The sequence below is a fragment of the Agelaius phoeniceus genome, chromosome 15, assembly GCF_051311805.1.
Source record: "Agelaius phoeniceus isolate bAgePho1 chromosome 15, bAgePho1.hap1, whole genome shotgun sequence".
Classification (NCBI taxonomy): Eukaryota; Metazoa; Chordata; class Aves; order Passeriformes; family Icteridae; genus Agelaius; species Agelaius phoeniceus.
The window spans coordinates 14,171,966-14,189,039 of NC_135279.1; the positions used below are offsets into that span (position 1 = coordinate 14,171,966).

The window sequence follows — 17,074 nt, forward strand, 5'->3', positions numbered from 1 at the left end:
GTTTTTCACAGAGGTGTCTCATTGGAGGTCTTTTCCAAAGCAATTGTTAAACAGATTTTTTAAATGAATGGTAGATGCATTACTTCTATCTCTATCCAAAATAGTTTTCCAGTTTCAACAGGTAGGAATCAAATGGTGATCAGGACTTCCTTAATTAAAGGGATTTAAATCTGAACACCTTCCAAAACCATGGCAGGAAGAAGAACATTTGGAGAGGTTTTCTTGCTGTTTGCAGCACTCCTGCATTAGTTACTGCAGGACCCTCCTTGTCCCCTTTTCTGTAGGATGTGAGTGAGGTGCTTGTGGCAAAGAAAGGATTTCTCAACAAGCCCAGCAGAGAGCAGACCAGAACAGAGGGTAGGACTGACTCCTCACTGACTGGCATTGCACCACTCTGGAATGAAACAGAAACAATCCCAAAGGATTTTGCTCCTTCCCAACCTCTCTCATTATACACAAGACCTTTTTTTCTCTCTCTAAATGGCAGGAATCTCCTCAGCAGCCACAGCCACACAGGTGCCAGGGTCCCCAGCTCCCAGCCTGCCTGATGTGCCCGCAGGGGAACGCTGCTGCCTCCCCTCCTCTCTGACACCCCAGACTGCCATCCCCAGCCCCCAGAACTGCAGCCAGCACTGCAGGCACACAGGCAGCCTCATCCCAAACTCTGCCACTCATTTTCCTGCAGCTCAGGAGCCCTGGGCTGGGAACTGGCAGGTCCTTCACAGCCTGACTTAGATCCTGCCCTTGCTGCTGCTGCTGCCTGTGCTGGCAGTGACAAGGGGTTTTCAGGTTCCATTTGAACATCAAAGGATGAGTTTCCCATCACATCTTTCTGGTTTGTGCATCTTCCTAGGGCTGTAAGAATTGATGTAACTTCCCTGTGACTTACAGCTGCTAATGAGGCATTTCATGTTACACACACCCTGTGAAAAATGCATTTGCTGTGCTGGAGCTCTGATTTCTGGACGTTCAGAACTGCATTTTACCTGTGACAGGATTTTTAGTGACTGTTTTTATTTACATTATATCCTTTTACTTAAAAAGAGAGTGGGAACATGATGTCTGCTCCATGCTGAAGGCTCAAAAGCCATGCTTTCAAAGTAGGGTGTTTGCATTGACCAAGATAAGCAGCCAGGGACTTGTGAAACTGTCCAACTCTCCAAGAGCTAAGATGGATCATAAATAAGTGGAAATGTTTATTGTGTTTTCTCTTGTGCAATGCAAAATATCAAAGCTTAATTGTACTTTACTAACCCACTTGAGGAAGAAGGGGAAAAAAAAAGAGATTATAGCTTGGAATTTAGCCAGGATAATTTAGGCTCCATGCAGATAGTGAACATAAATGTCTGGAAAATGAAAAGGCCAAGATATTTGTCCTTTCATTCCTACTTTACTATCATGCTGGTGTTTTGGAACTGCAGCCAACTCTTCAGTTATCACAGCTGGGAACTGCAATGTATCCCAGAACTTTGTGGCAACCTTAATTGCATCTTTATCCAGCTCCTTGGCATCAGCTCCCAGGCTGATTACCAGGACTCCCAAGCTGATAGTAAAGCCTTTACTCAGGTCCTTGTCATTTTCCTCCCCTGTTGGTTCCTAGGACCCAGACAAGTTTAAAGTTGTTTTTTTTTTTTTTTTTTTGTAAACCACATTAAGTGGCTTGTCAGTGCTGCCTGATCTTTTATTGCTTCTGAGTGTGTTAGAGAAGGCAGTGTTTGCTCTATGGGAATTTTGAAGGGCTCGAGGAAAGTTGGTACCTAATTCCCATCAACTTCAGGAGAAATGGGACTGTTACTCTCTAATTTCCAATCCACACTGGAAGATCTTTATCCAAGTAAGTAAGGGATGTATCTCTCTGCAATCTAATCCCAGATATGTTGCTTCACTGTGCTTCAGCCCTGCTGGCTGCAAAGCAGGAACAGATCCCACATTTCTGTGAGGCAGAAGCTCCTCATGGATGTTTTTTCACAGGACCTTTGTACATGATTGAGAAAAATTGATGCAAGATTTCTGGGAGGAACTGTAGCAGGGAGGGCACTGCTTGCTGCCACTAGAGCCAATATCAATAAACATATATATATATATGTTTATAATAATATAATGTAGCACAGAAGTAACAAATAAATATAGCCCAGAAGTAACAAACCCCAAAACAAGTGAACTGTCTGTGCTCTTTCACTGCATAGCACTAAGTTTTCTTTACTTATACAAAATGCCACAGCGTGTGATACAGGTCCAACCTACATGTAAGTAACTATTTAACCCAACAGAAACTGCCCAGTAAGTGGTTGTAACTAAAATCAAGCTGGATTATTGCCCCTGCTAAGGCAGTGCTGAGCCTGCTGAGCCCAGGGCAGTGGACAAACTTTTACAGGGTCACTCTGCCCTTATGGAGCTTATTGATATTTGAAGATATGCAACAAAATCAGACAACCTACCTGGAACTTTCCAAGCGCATCCAACAAGTCAGCAAAAGCAGCAGCTACTGGAAGAGCATGATCCAAAGTGTTGACAGCTGGAGAGCTGCTGTCATACTAACAATGCAGTGATGGAAACAGCAGCACACACTGGATCCTCACCTGGGAATGTCATCTGCCATAGCACCCACTGGATCCTCACTCAGGGATGTCATCAGCCACAGCACCCATGGCATCCTCACCTGGGGCTGCCATCAGCCACAGCACCCATGGCATCCTCACCTGGGGCTGTCATCAGCCACAGCACCCATGGCATCCTCACCTGGGGCTGTCATCAGCCACAGCACCCATGGCATCCTCACCTGGGGATGTCACTGACCTGGATCCTCACCTGGGGCTGTCATCTGCCACAGCACCCATGGCATCCTCACCTGGGGCTGCCATCAGCCACAGCACCCATGGCATCCTCACCTGGGGCTGTCACTGACCTGGATCCTCACCTGGGGCTGTCATCTGCCACAGCACCCATGGCATCCTCACCTGGGGCTGTCATCTGCCGCAGCACTAACCTGGATCTTCACCTGGGGCTGCCATCAGCCACAGCACCCACGGGACGCTTACCTGGAGCTGCCATCAGCCACAGCGCCCATGGGATCCTCACCTGGGGCTGCCATCAGCCACAGCACCCACGGGATGCTCTCCCTGGTCCGTCATGTGCCGCAGCCCCCGTGCCCCGCCGCCGCTGCCTCCGCTGCCTCCGCCCTTCCCCGGCCGAGCCCCGCCCGGCCCCGCTCCCTGCCCCGGGAGGGCTGGCCCGGCTCCCTGCCCCGCTCCCTGCCCCGCTCCCTGCCCCGCTCCCTGTCCCGCTCCCTGCCCCGCTCCCTGTCCCGCTCCCTGCCCCGGGAGGGCTGGCCCCGCTCCCTGCCCCGCTCCCTGTCCCGGTCCCTGCCCCGCTCCCTGCCCCGCTCCCTGTCCCGCTCCCGGCCCCGCTCCCTGCCCGGCCCTGCCGCGTGTCCCTGACTGTCCCGGCCCTGCTCGTTCAGAGCCGCTGTCCCGCACCCGCACTCGTTCAGATCAAGGCAAACCGAAATCCCCTGGTTCCCTCGCTGGCTTACCTCCGTGTTTTAAAGTTTTGCCAATTCCTCAAAGTTTTACAAGATCAGCTCCTTTTTGTTCCCTTTCCCAACACACAGAACTCTCCTGCCCAAACACACGGGCCCGACGCCGCATCCCGACAGGAGCCGCTGTGCCCAGCGGCACGGGAGGAACGGAGCGGGGCTGGGACTGCGGATCCATCCCTAAAGCCGAGCCCTCATCCCCGGTACCCAGCGTGCCCCAGCTCACGGTGTTCTGCAGTGCAGGTCCCTCGCCACAGTGCTTTTCATGGATCAGACACAACCTGGGCTTTATTTAGCTTATATGGACTTGGTCTGGACTAAAAAGGGTTAAAGGGTTTGTGGTCTGGAAAGCTCCCATGCAGTTGAGCAATGAATCTGGGTGCTGAAATCATATTGGCATATTTTTCAACCTCTGCAACAGACTCGACTTTTTTGCATTTGCTGTAGTTCATTGCTGCTGTGATTTGACTTTATTCTTTTAATGAAGTGGTGAAAAAATCTAATAAAAAGCCATGATCAGTCTTTGCAGACTGAACAACCACCAACAGGTACAGAGTGGCATGTAGGCTGGTCTCAGAAGAACATATCAAAAGTTTAGAATTATTTCACTAGAGGTTAACTTTAAATCCCTAATAATTTTATATCTGCTGGATTGTCAGGCATTACAGTTCAATAGGGCAGATGGAAGGGTGGGATGCTGTTATTTACAGAGGTTGAAAGATAATTCAGACTCTGTGAACAACTCCAGGAAGCCAGACCAGGCTCTAAATTTCTGTAGAACAACTTTGTGCAGGGTTTAGGTTCTTAAGAGTTTGGAGCCTAAAACACAGCAGGGAAAATAAGAACTTGAATGAAATTGTTAAGCAAAAAATTTTAATTAAAATAAGAATTCTTATAGATGAAGAAATCTTCTTTTTCCCAATCTCATTTAGGAATATTATACCCTAATGAAGTTATAATTTATGGGTGTGTTTCATTATCACTAGCTTTCTGTATAATAACCAAATCAAAATTTGCACAGACCTATGATTTATTTTTGTGCAATTGCTTCCTAAATGGGCAATTTGTATGGCACAATGAAAGAGATGTTTGATATTGGCACTGGGTGACACAATACTAAAGAAATTAGGGTAGTGTGATATATGGCATTAGCCTTGATTACCTAAGAAAATGCTTTTTGCCAGACCCACCCAAAGCCATATAAAAAGTACACACCCTGCTCTGATTAAATTTGCAGCTATGTGCTTGGATTAGGAAGACAGAATGTATCATTTAAATCTGGGGATAACATCAGCAGACTGCTCCCATCACATAGAAATGAAATGCTCCAACCAGAGCCTGCAGTTTCTCTTTCCCATCCATTTTCCTTTGGGCATTTCCCATGAGATGACAGTGCATAACCCTAAAATGCTCATTTTCTTCCTTTTTAACAACAAACTACCATCAATCTCCCTAGTTTTGTGGGTTACCAGCCATGGAAAGACCCTCATAAAATCTTAGGGGTGAACCCCTTCAGTGCAACACAGCATTGAGTGAGGAATTTCTGAAGGCTCTCCAGGAAGGAATCACATTCCTCCTTTTTGATCATTTTATATATCCTATAGGAAAACAAAGACAGGGAATCCAGGCATCTGCCTCTCACTAGAGGAGGTCCAGCCCACACACAGGAGGCTTCCATGCTGGAGTAAAAGGTGTTTGCAATAAGGATGTCTCATCTTCAGAAGCAGCATTTGGGTTTTTCACAGCCTGTCAAACCCTCCACATCCAGCTGCCTGGCTGATGATTTGTGGGGCTGCTGCTGGAGGTTCCCAAGCTGGAGAGAGACAAGAAAAGGTTTCCTGCTCACCTGGGTTCCCAGGTTTCTGCTCACCTTTTCAGTTCCCAGCTCTGCAGCTCTCCAAGGAGCACAATAACATCACCAGAGCCTCAAAGCTTCTGCCATTGTTTGGGACTGACACCTGGAAAATGGGATCATTCTACCCAAATGGTCCTTGTTGCTTGATTTCCTGTTTTCTGGACCTGCCTATCCTCACTGAAGGCTCTCCAGAACTTTTCTGAGGGGTTTCCTTTCAAGCCTTGGCCAAACCCCTGACTGTAGTCAGCTCATGCAGGGATTCTGCCCACAGCAGCTCCAAACCACTCACATTCCACCTCCCTCAAATGTGGTGAAAACATCCCTAGAGAGGGTCCTTTTAAACAACTTCACAAAGCACTGCATGACCAAAATGAATTGTTTTTAGAAATGAGCCTGCTGTGCTGAATCCCCCACTCGTGCTTTACCAAAACTCTGCAGAACCCCAAGGCACCAAAGCTGTTTCAGACACTCACTGTGCCAAGCAATGGGGTCACTTCCCATTACAGCCAAGCTCCCTGCATATTTTAATTCCTATAAATGTAAGGAAAATACTCACTGGAATATTTCCCTTACATTTACAAGAGATCACCTCACTTCTTTCTTCCCCTCTCTCCCTTTTACCACCTCCCTCAACACTTTCCATGAATCAAAGCTGAGTGACATTTCTCTGCTAACTTTCTCCTGGTAAGATCCCAGAGTAATTGTTTTCTGTTTTCTTCTCTGATCATCTTGAGTTAACACAGGAGATCAAGGAACCTAACTGCAGCTGTGACTATACTAGGAGGCATCAAGAAAGATATTTCTATGGAAACAAGTTGTTCAGAGAGAAGCCAAATGATTAATTAACAAGTTAGATCAATTGGGAGGAAAAACGCAGAATAAAATATAGGCAATACATTGAGACAGCTAAAAGAGGGGGATGTTAAAGGTGGTGGGGAATAACTGTCAGTTAGAAAAGAAAATTAATGAGCTCACTAGAAAAGGATTTAAAATTGAAAAGAATTGAATTAAATTAAATTAAGGGGAAAAAATAGGTTTGCAAAACCAAAAATTCGCGACAAGGAACTCAATTGGTTGAAAAGTATTTTTCCAGGGGCAAAGACTGAAACTTTATAATCTATGATGCAAGAGAGGTTGGACAAACTGCACATACTTGTATTGCAGGGGGAAAGATGTATGAGCAGAAACACTGTGTCACTATTTTTCCTCTCTTGTGACAAGAGTAAGCTGAATAAAGTCTTTAACCTTTCTTAAAAGGAGGAAAATAATATTGTTAAATACAGACTCTTGGATATGCTGAAACACTGTTGAGGTGAAGTCAAAACTTAAACCTACCATATTATAGAAGTGGCATTTGCTACCACTCTGATCTTCCTGTCAGAAAGCAGCTGTGTGAGAACAGAAGTAGGGGAAAATAAGCACATTCAGTGCCCCCTGAAATTAACAATAGTTTTGTTTTTTTTTTTTTTCTGAAAGTCAAGATAAAATGGTTTGGGTCCAAATAATTCAAAAAGCTCTTGGATTACAGGAAGCCCATTCTCTTGGTTTGTCCCTCTGCAGTCATTCAAAACCATTTAGACCTGATTTTCCAGGCTTCACCATCAAAATCTTAAAACATGATAAAAACTTCCAAATGGTTTTCATGTTATTTTCTCCACCTCCCAATGAACTTTGCTTGGCTGCTTGCACTGGGACATTCCAGTGAAACCTGCAGCAGATAAAGCATTATCCCACTTCCAAGCTTACTTTCACAGAGCTGAACTCTAGAAAATGCTGCTATGTATCCTAAAAGGATCAGGTCATCATTAATTCTAATTTTTATATCTTCCTTTCTAAGCCCAGCCTTCCATTATAAGGTCACAACAACACAAAATGGTTTTAGGAATTACCTGTACCCTACCCTCCCTTACCTCTTCTGGAAATTCCTGCAAAATAAAGCCCAGGGAGAATTCCCCTTCTAATACCAGAAAACAACTGAGATTCAAAGAAAAGCCCTTTTTAAAATGGAAATGTAAAATGTCCTGGTTATTCCTGTATCCCTGAGAAGTCAGTGCCTTTATATGGCTGTTTACCTGCTCCTATGACAATCACAATGCTGTTATGAAAGGAAATATTGTGGAATTGTTGCTCCTGGAAAACAACACAATTTTGCCTCAGCCAGCAGGTGTCAATTGATTTGATCTTTCCTCCTTTAAGTTCTGATGCTTCCATTAAAATTGTGTAATCTGTTTCTCATTAGAGCAGGTCAAATCTCAAGCTTTAGCCTTCTGTTGTTAAAAGTTAAGCATTTTTTAGAGAGGAAAACACTATGCTATCCTGATGAATTCCAGGGATTTTCTCAGGAACTTTTAGGGTTAGACTAAACAAATTGAAGAATTCTTTCAGAACTATTGAAGTTCCTAAAATGTGGGTGAGAGAATGCTGGCAACAAAAACCGTAACTTCTTGTTTCATAGATTCACAGAGACCATTTAACATGAAAAAGCTCAGGAGAAATGCAGTGAGTGCATGGGGCTGTAAATCTCTGTCCAATGTCCAGGTCTAGGAGCAGAGCATGGGGGAGTTTGAGCAGTGCAGGGAATGGGGCACCCAGAGCAGAATCACAGCTCTGAGCCCCTGCCAGCCACAAACACGAGCAGAGTAAGCACTTGGATTTTCTCATCACTGAACTACTTCTATCTCAAGAGCCACTTTAAAGCAGAGGTGACATTGAAGGCAGAGCCACGGACACTTCTGAAGTCTCTAGATGAAAGTTTAGGCTGCAGAGCCTTGGCCAGGGCTCTGGAGGAGCAGAGCAGAATCTGTGCTCCAACCAGACCTGCCTAAGGAGGGAAAGCCCTGATCGACAGTGCAGCCTTGGAGGCTTCTTTCAGCTCTTTCTTCCAAAATCTAGTCCATGCTTTGGATAAATAGAACTGGATTGAAAGCATTCTGCAAAAAAAGTTCAAGTTAAAGTCAACATCTGAGTGCCCAAGCTGAAAAAAAAGTTCTGCCTAGGTTGCAGAAAAAATAAAATGTTGCTTGTAATCTCTTACATTTCCTACTCCCAGTATTTTCACTTAAGGGTTTTGTCATCTCTGTTATTAAGATGCATTTCTAGAATCATAACAGAACTTGTGCTTGGTTTATTTACACTCCAGCAAGAGCAGGCTCTTCATAGAGGAATGAATAAGCTCCTGAAATGGTCCTGAGGAGGCTTTTAGATTGCACCTGCTTATATTTGGACCAGAGATATTTGGGAATAGATGACTCTTACCTCTGTGCACCACAAACAGAAGCACTGTCAGTAATGCTGGTTTTTTTAATCAAAGTAACATCATTTCAGACATGATAAAATGTTTTTTTTTCAAGCAAAGCAGTCCAGCTAGAATCTGCTACTCTCCAGAGTAAATTTTGGAGACTAATGTTCCTTAGAAGGAAGCTCTTGAGGGTTTCATGTGAGGAACAAATCCAAAAGAGTGAGTCCCCACATAACCAGCACGTGTCCCAGGCATCAGTGAACACAGTGTCCTGCCTGGGACAGTGGTGGTCATTGCCAAAGACATTACATGATATGGGAGAGCCAGACAAACACAGGGGAGCAGGCAGAACATCACAAAATGGCTGGAATTCCTCTACACAATATGTGTGGAACTGTATGGAAAAGAAAAGTATCTTCTTTCAAGTGCTCCCACACACGGATTTGGATTCACAGAGCCTTGTTCCACAGCCCTCTGCCTGCTGGGGGTGACCTGGATGGGAGTTCCACCAGCCCTCACTGCTGCTGTCCAACAGGGATATTTTACATGGAGGGAGAAATCTGGGACAGAAGCAGCTCACCTCTGTCTCAGCCCTGAGACACAACCTGCAGTCACTGATGTCCTCTGTCTCCTGGAGGGGTTCTGCAGGCTGGGCACACCTGGGAGCTCATTCCTGCTCAGAGGGATTGTCAGTTCAGCAGCTCACAGAGAACAAACTCACCAGGACATTTTCAGCTGTTTAAATAAATAAACCCAGACTGCACTCTATGTCGTAGCAGGCATGAATGGGTGATCCATTTAAAAACAACACTTGAGAAATAAAACTCTTTCCATACAATAACCAACAGGAACCACTTCTGTGCTGCTGTGTCCCTCTGGGCAGGTGTGAAGTTGTTCACAAACCCACACTGAGCTGTTCCCTTCTCCAGCCTTGGCACAAACAGGAGCCCTCCCCTGGTGCAGCCCCACCATTTCACCAGGGTTTGAGTTTGGTTTGCAGGGAAACAGAGAGAAATTCCTCAAGAAACTGCAGCGTGTGCCATCCCTGGCTGAGGAGGTGATGTGACACAGAGAGGGACAGCTCAGCCCTCCCCTGGAGATGAGACACTGCTGTGACACTGCTGTGGACCAAGACTGAGTGAGATGGGATCTGTGTCCAAGCCTGCATCCTCTTTCAGTCATGCCTCTTGAAAAACAGTGCTTTCTTGCCTGACCAGAAAAACAGAATACTTCCTTGTGCTTACCTTTCTTCCTATCTTCATTATATCCCAGCAAAGTGGTGGGACAGGGGATTCTTCAAAGGCCCAGTGGATGCTCATTCCAGCAACAAATCAAAGCAGCTGGACAGGTCAATTTTTTGCCTATCAGCCTAATTTTAGCAGATTGATTTTGCACATGGAAACACAGTTTCTGTTTCTAAAAATATGTGTTAACAGCTCAGGAAGCAGCAACAGGCAAGTGGCATCTCAGAGCAAAGACTGTCCTGAGTTTATCTGTGCCTGCAGTCGGATCTGCAAATCCCCTGAGAACAGATTTGCTTGTGAGTGTTTCCAAGAAATCCTTGCTTTTGAGCTAAATAGGTGCCAGAGAAATAAAGAAATTTGAATATCAGAGCTTGGGTCCTGAGTTATTACCAGTGGTGTGGCATTGCCATCAGTGTGAGCAATGGGAGGCAAGGGAACATGAAGGGTTTTATTATTAAAGAGCAATGCATGGTGATTCGTGTATAAGAAGCACTAGAATGTATAAACTATGGAAATTTTGGCAATTTATTGGTGAAATTGAATTATAGAATAGGAAAACCTGAAAGGTAATCAGGATTTTGATAAAATAATGATTAAAAAGATGTAACAAATACTGGAGTGCTCCACAGTTTGGCCACGGTCACATCCTTGCTTCATTATTTGCAAAGCCATAATTTTGTCCAGATGAATAATCGGGGACCAAAAAATCTTACCTACAGTTTTGATCTTTGTTATGAGCTACAAATACCACAGTGACCCTGTCCAGTTTGCATCCCCCATAAGCTGAAGCTATTTGCAAAGGTATTTGTCAAGCATTAACCAATCTTTTTCCAGGGATGTGACAATAACAGAGAAAGAAAAAGTAATGGTGGTCAATTTGAGCCAAATAAATGATTTTATGATACCCTTGCTCTTTTCTGGCTCAAATTTATCATCATCAAATAATTCCTTGAAATCTTTGAGACCCTCCCAGAAAACACCTCTGTTCTATTTCTGTGGGGTTTTTTATATGTGCTCGTCTCTATGACACATGCTTAAGTTTTTCATTTGAATCACTAATGTTAGGCCAGTGGTAAACTTCTGAAAATGCAATTGTTGTTTGGGAGAAATAACAGCCAAAAGATTTTGATAAATAGCCTCAACAGATTCCATAAATATATGTATCATTTTCATCTGAAAAGCAGCAGAGCTCATATCTGGACCTCAGAGAAACTGAGACTCATTTTGGCTTTTCACTCTGGCACTTTAAATGAGAAGATGTCAAAGGGAACAAGAATAAAGCAACCAATGAGGAGGGGGAAAAAAAAAAAAAGGAAACTGCAGATCAGTATCTGTAAGGCAAAGTGTAAAATTGCAGGAGCAACTTTCAAATCCATTTTCTGAGTGTACAAGACCTGCTGTCTAGTCAGGGAGCTACAGAGGAGCTCTCCTTGCAGCCCTTCCATGGATTGTGACCAGAGCCAAGGAACAGGCCAATATTCTGAGTGCTTTAAAAATAATTTCCTTTGCATCAGATCTAAAAACTGGAAATACCTTGGAAAGATGACAGTGTTGCTTTAATCATGTATCTCATTTTTACAATAGCCCTGGAATTGATGTCAAATCAATTTAAAGGCAACATAAAAGCAGATTCATATGCTATAGTAGGCTTAGCCTCCTTAATAGACTACAGTGTATCTCAGCAATGTCTGGGAGCTTGTTTTATTCTCTGCATGATAACTGTTTACTGAAAGATGAGAATAAAGTTGACCTATAAAACCAGCTTTTAAAATATTTTAGGAGGATATTAGAGCTCTGGAGATAAATATTTAACATAATAATAGACAATATCCAGCTCTCTTGTCTATCACAGGAACTGATTTCCCCTCTTTCCAGCACCCACCTGTACTGACCTAAAATGCTCTGCCTACTGAAGTCTTTCAGTATTTTCTTCTTAGTATTATACTGAGGAGAAAATACTGAAAGACTTCAGTCATGGCTGGATGGAAAATTCACTCCCCCTTCCTAAAATTTAGGTCTCTAAATACACAGATGGGCACCAAGCAGGGGAGACAATACCGTCTCTACTATCAAGAGAGCCTAACCAGCTCAGAGTGGGATGGGATGCTGGCACAGATTTCCTGTCCTCCAGGTCCCAGAAAGCATTTCTGCTTCCACACCCAGCTGTCCCAGCTGCTGGGAAGCAGGGCATGGCCAAGCCCCAGGTGGGGTAGCAGCTCCTGTCCCAGGCATGGCCGTGCTGGAGCCAGAGCACGGGACTGACTGCAGGCACCGAGCAGCGCTGCCCTCCCTGCTCAGGGCTTCAGGGAGGCTTCCAGCAGGCTCTGTGATGGTAAATAGGATGAAATGTGTGCCATGGGTGCAGAGTGTCTCTCATCAGAGCCTGACTTGTGTACATAACTGGTGCTGACCTCCCCTGTCCCCAGCGAGGCACTCCTCGAGCCAGGGATCTGTCGGGCGTCACCAGGCCGCTCATTTGACGCACTATTTTTAAATAACTCACAAATATTTAAACAACATTTCTGTCAGCATTACATGTTTAGAAGACATCCAGGAATGTCAAGAGTACCCGAGCTGGCTGGCCCACTTTGAGCAGAGCCCAGCAGCAGTGCTGAGCTGAGGAGTGGCCTGCAGCTCACACCGCGCACAGCCCTGGCAAGCGGCGCAGAGCTTTCAGCACCCCCGAGAGAGGGCTCTGTGAAACAGGCTGGGAATGCACTGTGGGACTGCCTCAGACACCCAGCCCTGCTGCTGGCTTACTTGTGATTTCATTTGGGGGATAACAAAGAGCCCAGAGGCATTGCTGAAGACATCAATACCCAATTTTTGGTCCTTTCATCTCTGCGACGTCTCTCGACTGCTCGCAGGTCCTCTCCTGGAGGAGCTGGGCAGCACCATTCTGCTAACAAAGCTTTGCTGGTTCTGAGAAAGGCTGGCAGCACCCATTCTGACTAACAAAGCTTTGCTGCTTCTGAGAGAGACCAACTTCAGATTTCAGCAGCACTCGGTCCTTGCCTAGGACTGGAGCAAAGCTTGGTGCCAGTCTACCTGTGAAGGGAGGCTGCATCCATTCTCACGTGTGTCCAGGCACAACACAACCCTTTATGGAGCCAAATAATTTTTCCTTGGAATGCTTGGCTGTGTAGGTTTTTAGAGGACATGGAGCTGACAGTCTGGAGAATAACTGAGCCAGTGCTCCTGTCACCCAGCAGTGTGAAGACAAAAGTCAGTTGGATTTTAGCCCTAATTTAATGCACATTTAGGATACATGGCTTGTATTTTCCATAACATCACCACTATCAGGTGATGGGTATAAAGGCATCCACCATCCAGGCAATACTGCAAACCAATTTAATAATCAATTTCTGCTTTGAAAAAGGAGCAAGACCAGTAAAGCTTGGTTTTAAGACCTGAAAGCCTTTGTGTTGGTTATTTTACTGCTGTTATATCTGGCTATAACAGACTTTCAGAACTCAACAGAAGAGTATTTCACACATTCTGAATTTGAAGAAGATTGCTGCTAAGATGTTCAAAATAGAAACACGGACACTGAAGCACCCAAACCAATAAAACCTGTTCATAAAAGCACTTCACATCAAAAGACATTGATGTGCTTTGGCTCACTTCAGATTTCAGCAGCACTCAGTCCTTGCCTAAGAGTGGAGAAAGCATCATGCCAGTAGGTTATTAGGGGACATTGAGCTGACAAATTTGTTGTCATCTTATTGCAGGGGTTCCATACTGTTGTCTCCCATCACAAAAGTTCCAAGAAAGAGCACTGACTCTTTCTTCTTCACAAAGCAGCCACTGACTCCAGTTCCCCTCTCACCCACCCACCCCACTCTTTTATAGCATCTTCTGCTCATTGGTTACAGCTGTGGCCTGGTAAAGTCAGGCCTGTTCCTAATCTTTGATAATTGGCCCAGCTGCCACTCCTTAGGGGTGATTACTTTTTGCATATCTTTATTTTCTTATATTCTATCCCCCCACACAAATTTGCATTCCCTCTGTAAAAGGCTTTAGAAGGACCAAGAAAAAAAGCACGTTTTCCTGTCTATATTAGGATGCCAGCACACATAAACACCTGCGAGTTGTGCCCTGCAGAAAAGCAATTTCTCAATTTCTGCAAAACATCTTCATCTAATATTTTGCATACTCGAAGGCCATCTCAGTAAGATCGAAATCTCTTTTGCAGAGAAGACACCATCCCTGTGTCTGTCACTGGCAGAGAAGTGAAAGGACTCCAAACACCCTTCCCAACACATTGTCAATACACACAAAGTAGGAACCCAGACTCAGCCAGGCCAGAGGCTGGATGTGCCCTTTTCTGTAGGTGCAAACCCTCCAGAAATGCATGGGTAGGTGTGTGCTGCAGTTCATGTGTTGCTAAGTTTAGGGACATTTACCTTTGCCCACAAAGCACTGCCACATATTTCTGTGACAGGAGGCTTTGCCTTGTCTCCCCACATTCAAGAATAACTATTACTGTCAGGTTCCAGCTGGACACAGGAATGCTGTGCAGTTTCTGCTGTGGCATTCACACAGTCCTTACCTCTGATAATGGAGAGTGAGGGAGTGCCTGGGCTGACAGGACCTGATGGATTGGTTTACATCAGCATCACTCACTCAACTGCACTGTAACTTTTTGCAGTTCTTCTAAAGGAGGCATATAGAAAAAGAAAATATTCATACACAGCATCTTTTCTCCTCTCACAGATGCCCCACTTCATCTTTAAGAAATAAAAAGAGCAAAAGGGAAACAAAACAAAAAGGAAAGGACACTGCTCTGTTGCAACATCAGGCCAATGTAAGCAGTGACAGCACCCACATGAAATATTTTACCATTAATGGCTCCAATAGAAATCTTTCTGAATGATGTATGGAAGCTCTGTAATCAGAAATAGTCCAAGCTTTGCTCAGGGCCATTTCAAAATCATGGTTCTCTGATGAGAGGGGAGTTGCCCTCACATGTACCATCAAATTTAGAAATCCATTTAAGTCCTTTTGATGTTATTTGGATGATCACTTCTGAAAGGTTATAAAACAAAATGCAGCTAAGCCATATTTGTTTTTTCTGCAAGGTTTGGAAAGTGTAAACACTTAAATCATCAGCAAAGTGCATATCATTCATATTCACCATACCTTTTAAAAGCATACTTAGCATACCGCTGAGAAAGATTACTCTGCTGACAAAAATCAAGTGTCTGGATTAATTTAAAGGAGTGCATTTCACAATCCATCATTCCAGAATAAGAGAACAAGGAACTGCTCAGTTAAATTAAATTGTGAGTTACTCTGGAACAAATTAAAGGAAATTAATCTCTGCACTGTGTCTAGTCCAGACGTGTAATTCGGGGCTGATGCCATTAAAAGCCAAATGGTCTAGCTGAGTTTCATAAAGACTGAATAATTTTACAACTAATATTTGTTTGCACTCTTGCACAACATGAGAAGCAGCAGGATTTGTGGCTTGTAAGATGAGCTGGCAGTTTCAGGCCAGTGCTCTTCAAGGACTTTTTGAAGGACAGCAGGTGTGGGAAAGCAGCCTGGGAATGGTGGGGCAGAATAAAGAGGTCAGCAAAGAGAGAGGATGCTCCTGGCTCCCCCATGGCATGTTTGAACAGCAGGGCCTCCCCAGGACACTTTGGTGGCCACCAGGGCTGGATTTGATCCCTGTGGGTCAGTTCAAGGGCTCTGTGTCAAACCCTGCCAGCCCCAGCTGCTTCAGGGGGCCCTTCTGGGCTGCAAGGGGTTTGCTCTCTGAGAAAAGTACTTTATCTGATAACCCCAGAGCCCACATGCAGACAAAGTCCAGCTCAGCAGAACAGAGGATCTCCTGAGGAGACTCTAAAAACAGAGTGAATGAAGAAACTTAATAAAGGGTAACAATCAGTTTTAGCTTTGCACGTGTTACCCAAAGCCCACTTCTCTAAGTGTACTTTCACTCTTTTCCTTCTCTCCTTCCACCCCCACGCACAATCTTTAAATAACCATTTACTATCAACTGCCTCCTTCATTTTCACTTTAAATTTTCAGTTTCTTTTCTCCCTGGCTTTGTATACATATATTTAATCTGAACTTTTCATAGCAGAAGAAAGAGTAGTTTGAAAAACAATGTTCCAATGGGATGAAAACCCCTTTATAACCAGTTAGCCTTAAAAAGTAAAGCAGAATATTATCCTCATATACCTGACAGCATTCCAGGGAAAGCATGAGCATATTTAATCTACATTAATTGCCCCAGCTAGGTCGTTTAGGCAGTGGTGGCTGTGGCCAGTGGAGGAGCCAGCTGAGCACTGAGAACCTGAAATTTTTAGTGCCCTGGAAGGTTTAATGGCACAGCAGGACTTCAGTCAGTGTGAAGCATTTCAGAAATCTCATTGTTCCAGGTGGGGCAGACACTGGAGGGAGAGTGAAGCTGTGTCTTTGGGCTGGAGCTCCAAGGAGACCTGCAGAGTGGCAGCAGTGCTGCTCAGGCTTCTCACCTGCAGCCTGAGGTTGTGTAACTCAGAAATGCATTGCCTGCAGGCTGCTGTGCTGGGCCTGGCTCCTCTGAGCTCAGGAGCAGCTGTGAGTCAGCCCCACAGCCCCACAGCCATGCAGGGGCAGCCACAAGCTGGGACCTGAAGCTGGTTCAGCAAACAGGACAAGAGGATTTCATCCCTGGCAGCAACAGCTCGTTCCTCTCTTGTGCCCAGCCTGATGTGGTTATCCCTGGTTGGTAAATCCTCAGCTTGGGAGTTAATATCTCCATAAATTCTGATTTCCAATGTGCTGTACTTCCCCATAGCAGAAGAGGCATTTTGGTGCCCACTCCAGAAAGGACCACAATACAAGGGAAGGTGTTCCTCTGAAGAGCTCTGCTGTCCCCAGCATTACAGGGGAGGAATCTTCACCTCCTTGTCAAAGCAGTGAGAAGCACGCTGCAAATCTTCACCTCCTTCTCAAAGCAGTGAGAAGCACACTGCAAATCTTCACCTCCTTCTCAAAGCAGTGGTGGCTAAAGGGGGCTAAGTCAGCCTGGTGGCAAACACACAGGCATTTCCTTTGCTTGCCAAGTATCCCCAACATTACTTGGGAGGAATGCCATAGGCTGGAGCAGAGTTAGGTTTGGAAGGAACAAGGTACATATCAGCTACATGGGCAAGGTGACAAGTCAAGTTTGCATTCCCTGTGTTAAATGCTTTAGAAGGACCAAGAAA

General features: G+C 44.9%; 1 protein-coding gene across 1 annotated transcript in view; it reads right to left on the bottom strand.

The window, feature by feature from the left end:
* The window catches only part of LOC129126699 (rho GTPase-activating protein 7-like), a 48,055-nt gene that overhangs the window by 18,269 nt on the left and 12,712 nt on the right, over positions 1–17,074 (bottom strand). The gene's annotated exons all lie outside the window — the stretch shown is intronic.